General features: G+C 35.0%; 1 long non-coding RNA gene across 2 annotated transcripts; it reads left to right on the top strand.

Annotated features, from left to right (window-relative positions):
* The first annotated feature begins 4,232 nt into the window (after positions 1–4,232).
* On the top strand, positions 4,233–7,200 carry LOC137487411 (uncharacterized). 2 transcript variants are annotated; one of them, XR_015506068.1, is made up of 7 exons: positions 4,233–4,338; positions 4,443–4,564; positions 5,394–5,477; positions 5,598–5,652; positions 5,752–5,827; positions 5,902–6,078; positions 6,295–7,200. It is a non-coding gene; the product is annotated as an uncharacterized LOC137487411 (long non-coding RNA). The 2 variants fall into 2 exon arrangements; XR_015506067.1 differs by lacking the exon at positions 4,233–4,338 and having other exon boundaries at positions 4,428–4,564.
* Positions 7,201–7,818: the final 618 nt, after the last annotated feature.

Genomic DNA, 7,818 nt, shown 5'->3' with positions numbered 1-7,818 from the left:
ATTGCAAATATTTATTGTGCAAATGATAAAGGCTACTGTGCAAATGTTTGCGGTTGGAATTATATTGCAGTTTCACCCGATTATAAATCTTTGTTTTTTTTAAGTGATGCGATGATTGGACTGATTTCTGTCTGCCAATAGTTTCATTGTGCCCCCTTTTTTCTTTTAAAAAAATGTTCAGCAATTTAATTAAATTTTTAATTCAACAATTTTGAAAGAAATGCAAATGAAATTATTTTCTCCTTGTTTCTTGATCTAATTCACAAACAGAAACTCATTACCCAAATGAACATTCTAAAGATTAAGTTTTCTTAACTATTATAATTTTATTTCTATTAATTGATTGACTGGATACACTTAAACATGATGCTCAAAGAGCTTGATCAAAAAGATTTGAAACAACAACATTTTTTAACGTTTTTTGGGAGACAATTTAATTGTTTTATGTTCAATCCAAGGCAAGGCAAGACAAGTTTATTTATATAGCACATTTCATACACAGTGGCAATTCAAAGTGCTTTACATAAACAAGAATAAAAGAAACAAGTAAAATAAAAATAAAAACAAATAATAAAAAATGTGTCAAAACAAAACATAAAAACAGGTAAAATGTGATATAAAAGAATGAAGAAAAAGAGAAAAACATGATAGTGCAATTCATCGGACGCAGCACAGTGCTCATTCAATCCACTTAAATTTGTACTTTGTATTTGATTTGTGTTGGGACAACTTGAAGTGGCTGTGTGGAACCCAACATTTTTTACAGTGTGGTTAATGTTAATCATCAATGTAATCAGCCATATTCATCTGCTGTTTTTAAACGGTTATAAAATATATAATTGTTACCAATACATTTGAGCATATCTAGTTCTTACTGTCACTTTCAATTCATTTAATGTATTCTTGTTAAATCAAATTATTAATTTGCTAAAAAAATAACTAAAATTATTATACTGACCAAGACGTTTAAAGAGTACTTAAATAGAAAACAAAACAAAAAGTAAAAGCCTAATTGGTTTCCCTTCTTTAAAAAAAAAAAAAAAGTTTTATACCAAAAAGTGTGCCAAAACATGGACCAAGTAACAATATTACTTAAAATGTATCAGCAATGCTTTACACACTACTGCAGGGATTAGTTATTGTATGCATTACTTTCCGGTAACACTTTTTATTAACAACAATCATATTTTTCTACTAAAGAGGAAAATTGGTCATAAATGATTCAGTGACAATACAGTATACAGTATGAGATATAGTGTCATTCTTCCAAACGTTCATGATACATAGCCTATAATGTTTACATTTTCGTTTGTTGACTAAAAATATGTTTGGTATTAAAATATTCAGATTTTGAATAAAGCTAAAGTTCATTTTTGACTAAAATATAAAGAATAAAAAGAGCTTAATTTATGTTATCTGTGTGTTGAGAATTAAGAGAATTTTTGGGAAAGTAATAAAAACAATTTTATGATGCAATTAATACTCAATTACCTTTTGAAGTCATTTACATAAACACAGATTATCACTTAAATTCATTTGTTTATTTGTGAATATGACAATTTTAAAGTCATTTTAAATGGAGATTATCCTCTATGTAAAAAGCAACTGCCAGTAGGTGACGGTAAATGTCCATATCACTGATGTAGCTTGAAAAAGTTTAATTGATTAGAAAAATATTTTAAAATGATTAGTGATTATTTGTGTTTAACCTGTTTTTATATTATGCTTTATAATAGACAAGAAGAGTCGGAGATCTTTCAGCCATTGCACAGTTTATTTACAGACAGGATTGTGCAGTGGGTAAAGGGTAAGTGGGATATTTTGGGGAGGGACGAAGAGCAGCATCACCATCAGATGTAGTTCTGGTGGTGTTTGTTGATCCACAGATGCTTCAGTTTAGGATCATTTCTGTAACGGTGATACAGCAGCTGTCTTTCTCTTCTCTCTCACCTTCTTGAGTTTCCTCTCCACCTTTCCTTCACCTCCTCTGCCCAGGTGAACAGAGCCGTAAGTGCTTTTCGCCTTTTCTTTGGTTCCTCCAGGACATTCCCGCTGAGCTGGCTCTCACGACCATCAAAAGGAGTCAAGCAGAACAAAGAGGCATCAGAGTCCCCAGCTTCACTGAGGTCCTCAAACACTTCACTCGTCCACGATTCATCATCCAGCACCTCCTCCTCCTCCTCCCAGGCAAGAGTCTGTCTCGTCAGGCTGTGTCTTTCGGGCTTGAAGAAGATCTGGACGTTCTCTACAAACTCGCATTCCTCATCTTCAGTGTCAGAAAGCATGAGGTTTAAAGCTGATGCAGCCCCGACAGAAATTGAAGACATTGAGCTGAGAGAAAACACTGGCGATGCACAAGGAGGAGGAATGGGACAGACTGTGGAGAACAGCTCATCTGGTTCAGGAACATAACCTGGAAGCACAGCCAGCTGTTTGGGAGGACCCACTTGATTAGGACACCCTGGCAGGACAAACTCATGCTCAAGTTCTTGCACAGGAATGGGCCTCAGATGCACTGAGGTGGATTGGTGGGAGAACAGCTCGTCTGGTGCAGGAACAGGATGTGGAGGAGCCGTCAGCAGATTGGGCTGGTCCACATAGAGAGGACACCCAGGCAGGGCAAGCTGTTGCTCAAGTCCTTGCACAGGACACATTTGTGACCTTTTCACTGGCGGCAGGGGCTTGAAGCGAGCAGCTGGAAGGATGAAGTCTCCAGAGCCAGTGGGAAGCTTTGATCGTTTTCCCTTTATAGGCTTTAAGACAGAGGGTCTGGCAGAAGTCTGCAGGGTTTTGACCTCGCCCCTTTTTTTACCCCCTTTGCGGCGTTTCTTCCTGCACTTGTTGGGATTTGCAGTGAAGGCCTCACTCTCTGAACATTTAGTCACTGCCGCCGGTTCTTGAGCTGCACATTGCTGTGTTTCCCTTCGATGCCAGAAAGGGATAAGACAGTCAAAAAGCTTTTTAAAACTGCTGAACAGCGCCATCGTAAACGCTAAAGGCCAAAAAGGAAATCGTCAAGTTATAAAAGTAGCTCTCAATCGCTAGACTCCTCAAACACCAACAGCAGTTTAGAATTAGAACGGCAGCTTCTGTGTTCCAAAACAGAATTCTGTTTATGACATCATATCATGACATCATGACTCTGAGCTCCTCTGAGTGACAGTCACTCATAACAGTGGTGCAATTAAAGTTTTCAAACAAACACTTTTCCTTGGGTAAACTTACTTTAAAAAACAATAATGTATCTAAATCTTTAAACACACAAACATGACACATAGGCTACTTTCACATCACTTTCCTTAAAAAGTTTGAAAGTTTTAAAACTGAATCAATATGACATTTTTCTCTAGGGATGCACTGAAATGGAAATTCTTAACTAAAACCACAGTAGAAGTTGAAATCAAAACTAAAATGCTTTGATATATATATATATATATATATATATATATATATATATATATATATATATATATATATATATATATATATATATACACAATTTTATTAAGCAATATAATTTTGTAAAACAAAAAAAACAAAAAATTTACTCATAACTTATAGTGTCTGTACCTAATGTTGAGATCGTATATGCATAAAGTTTGTTAGCTGTAGCTAAATCATAGTTTTTTTTTCTCCCCCTTTGACTCTGTCAGAAAAAAAGGTGGGTACAATTTTGTTCCTAGAGGGAACAAAATATATAATTGTACCTTTAAAGGTCCCATATTTGTCCTTAGGGTACAATTTTGTACTCAAATGGGCTATAAAGGTACAAATGTCCAGATTTAGGTTTGAAAGGTACATTTTTGTACCTTTTATAGCACATTTGGATACAAAATTGTACCGTAAAGGACCAATTTGGCACCTTTAAAGGTACAATTATATATTTTGTTTCCCTATAGGAAACTATATAACACTAATTTAAATGTATTAATACTAAACATGAATACTAAAATACAAAATTAAAAAAAGTAATAAATAAATAAATTGATTGAATTAAATATTTTAATAATTTTTTTTCATGTATTTAAATTACATTTTTTCTCAAAAATGTTAATAATTTAATTTATAATTGAATGTAATTTTAATCATTAAAAACGTAAATACTGGTCTTTGCTAACCGTTTAAGACCTTGTAGTATATGGGATGTAGAATAAGAACCATGCAGAGTGACAGCATCTTCATACAGGTGGTGATGTTGCTGTCTCTGTAAGAATTTGGCTTGTTGAGACGTTATAGTAGTGTTTGTTACTGAGGCGGTCGGTAGAGTATGCTGGCTGTTTACACAGAACTTCGCACGCTTTTCAAATAAAAGTCTATTTTGGAGTCTACACTTTTCAGGTAAAAATGTATTAATGATATATTTTCAGTCTCATTTTTACATGTGAAGCCGTGCTCTGTTGATTTTGTGTGACTCTCGGGTCTCGGCTTTCCCCCGCTTTAAGTGCTCCGGGCTGCCTGGTGTACGTTGGCCTGCAGGATGGAGTTTGCTAAGATGTCTGCAGCTTATTAAAGAAGTTAATAAAATATAATATCGAAGTCACCGAGGGACATAACGTTATAGAAGGTGAGTAATGTTAACTAACGTTATATGCCGTTAGTTTTCTCGACGCTCCCTTTATCGCCTACGTTTCGTATTCGCGCCTTATTTCTTACGTTACGTTACTGCTTTATTAATAAGTGTTGCCACGGTGGAATCACAACCCAGATAGCAAAATACACTCTGGCCAGTTGCGGCCAGATTCTCGCCTGCCCGAGCCCGTCTGCTGTAACGTTACTCGGGCCAGATGCGGCGGCAGAAGCGAGCCGACGCTGCCGTATCCATGCACGGGAATCGGGCCGTGAGTAATGTGCGGTGTGGTCCGGAGCTGGCGCGACTAAAGTCTCCATATACCTTGATATAAAACATTTTGTTATTAATACTGGAAATTTGTAATTATCGATAATGTTGTATATCTTGAGGCCATTTTCTAGCCACGGTTGACCGCTGAAATGTAATTTTAGACGGTTATATACACCGCCATTTTGTAAAGAAAAATCACAATTTTGTCACCGGCAAAGCGACTGATTATGTAAACGTGGCTAGTTACAAACGTGGCGTGTGTATGCTTGTACACATCTTCGTTTCAGTGTCTAAGTTACATTAATGTTGAGGAGTGTCCACAAACTCTCATGTCCAGAATTGTTGGTGCTTTACTATTGATTAACATATCACGTTGTATAAATCGACGTTTTAAGTTATACTTTGTTCTTTAATGTAATAATTTGTCTCATCTGTTCTGAAACTGGTACCTTGAGCTATTTTACCAATTTTATTAATATCTAAAAATAAATAAATAGTAATTGCTTATCTTATTGCTTTCCAGAAGTTTTTGAAGTTTCCAATTGTCTTTCAGGACAAGATTGAACAACAGAATGCAGCCTAACAGCATCAGACCAATGAAGGCATGTCATATGAAAGCATGGCTCAGTTACTAGATGTAAGTATGTCTCATTATCTATACCATGGTTTTAATGGCTTACGTACTATTTTAAATTTGTAGGTTTTTACTTACAAACAACAATAAATGTACACCCACGTGTTTAAAATTATTTTCTAGGTATTCATCGAAAGATGAGAGATCAACTGAAGAATGCTATGGACCTGACTCTAAGGTACTCTTTCTAAACTTTCTCCACTTGATTAATATTATTAAATTCTAGCTTTAGATGGATTCATTCATATATGTTTGTATGCCACATCTTATGTTCCAGGAATTGATTTTACAGCAGCACTTCTCATGTTGCCAGCCTTGTTAAGCGAGACACTTCAACATTTCGTTGTGCTCCGGTGCGTATGTTGTTTTCTGTTTAGTATATGCTGTGATAAATGCATTTTATAATTCTTGATATTCTTTATATTAGGATGACGCAGTGGGTAGTGCTGTCACCTTACAGCAAGAAGGTCGCTGATTTGAGCCTCGGCTGGGTCAGTTGGCATTTGTGTGAGGAGTTTGCATATTCTTCCAGTGTTCGTGAGGGTTTCCTCCAAGTGCTCCGGTTTCCCCACAAGTCCAAAGACATGCACTATAGCTGAATTTGGTAAGCTTCCACTGTGGCGACCCCAGATTAATAAAGGGACTAAGCCGAAAAGAAATTGAATGAATAAATGAAATTTATATTAGTCTTTTAATCTGTGATACTTTTTTTTTTTTTATCAGTGAATATTAATTATTTTACTTTCTATGCATGTTGATTTTCTCTTCATCAGTGATAGAGTGACTGATATTAATGTAATTATTGCTTTGCCATTTACAGTGAACCATCTTCACCACATCCAACAGTTCAAGTACAGGAGGAGGCCACCGACTGGACAACTGTGTTAACAAGACGAGTCACGGCAGTCTTCAGAGTTGATGGGATTGCGATTGGCTGGGCTAATGATGTGGACGAATATACATTTTTGACATATCCATCTTATTAGAAGATCACCTTGATGTTTCTGCAGTGGAATGTTTTGAATGAACGGTGGACGGTGACAAGCCTCGACCTACTCCAGTTACCAGAGTGATCAACCTTGTTTTTTGTTTCTCTACATGCTCTTGGGATAATCACAATTATCCAGTTAATCCAGCACACTGCTCTCATTCATGCATAAAGCAAATTTTTAAATAACTTGTGGTCCTAATGACTATCAAAGAACATTTTCCAGTTATGAGTGCCTTACATGTCATGTTTATCAAAAGCATAAACACATATTGTGTTACAACAAATTACAACTCCACTTGAGGATGATGAGGAGTAATCTACTGATGTTGAGGAAGAGGCTACTGATGTATTTGGTTTTCTGCACTGTTGAAGCAATTTATAGAGAAACATTGCCTTCATTCTGAAATTCAGAGAAAATGTTGATGACAAATTATTTATAATGACTGAGTATTCTGACTAAAGACAAACACTTTGGACTTAATAAAGTGCAGTACTTGATGTAGCCTGTGTAATGTGTTTATAAATCTTAAACAGTATTCTTGTGGTCTTTGTATTACGTGTAGATGATTTACTGTACATTGAGTGAACAATTTTTATTTGTTATCTAAATTGTTCTTTTTACTGTTTTACATGTCTGCTTTTACTGTGTAATTTTATTTCTTGACACATTCAGTTGTGAGTTGTAAAGAAATATTTCTACATTAATAAATAAAAATGGACATCATTGAACCAAAATATTTTATTTATTTATTTGTGCATGCAGTCACTAAAAGATCAAAATGCCTGGGTCAGTACCCTGAAAATGCTATATATATATATATATATATATATATATATATATATATATATATATATATATATATATATATATATATATTATTTTAAACTTTTAATATAGATAATTTCAAAAATAGTTTTGGCACAATGGCGCCCCCCATGTGTGGCGCCCCTATGCGCCGCATATACTGCATACCCCCTTTTTGCGCCACTGTACACAACACGTTAACGTTAATTACAGACATTGTTCTGGCTAGTTATATGTTACCGGTTGTCAGTTCTACTGTAGCCATATTTATTTTCTATAAAACAAAATATTATGTAAAACACAAGCCTGCCTTATTGATTTCAACTTGAAAATATTATTAAAATAATATTATACGATATTCATTTATTAATTTTCCTTCAGCTTAGTCCGCTGTTTATCAGGGGGAGCCACAGCGGAATGAACCGTTCATTCTTTATATGCAAATATATTAGATGTTTAATGTTAATGAATGGGTTTAACCATTAAAAATGTGATTTCATAAGTTCAGATGATCTTTTGTTGAATGAAAGTATTCAGGTGACAACACT

The sequence above is a fragment of the Danio rerio genome, chromosome 13, assembly GCF_052040795.2.
Source record: "Danio rerio strain M-AB ecotype USA chromosome 13, GRCz13ab, whole genome shotgun sequence".
In the NCBI taxonomy this organism is placed as follows: Eukaryota; Metazoa; Chordata; class Actinopteri; order Cypriniformes; family Danionidae; genus Danio; species Danio rerio.
This window is presented reverse-complemented; position numbering and strand designations above follow the sequence as displayed.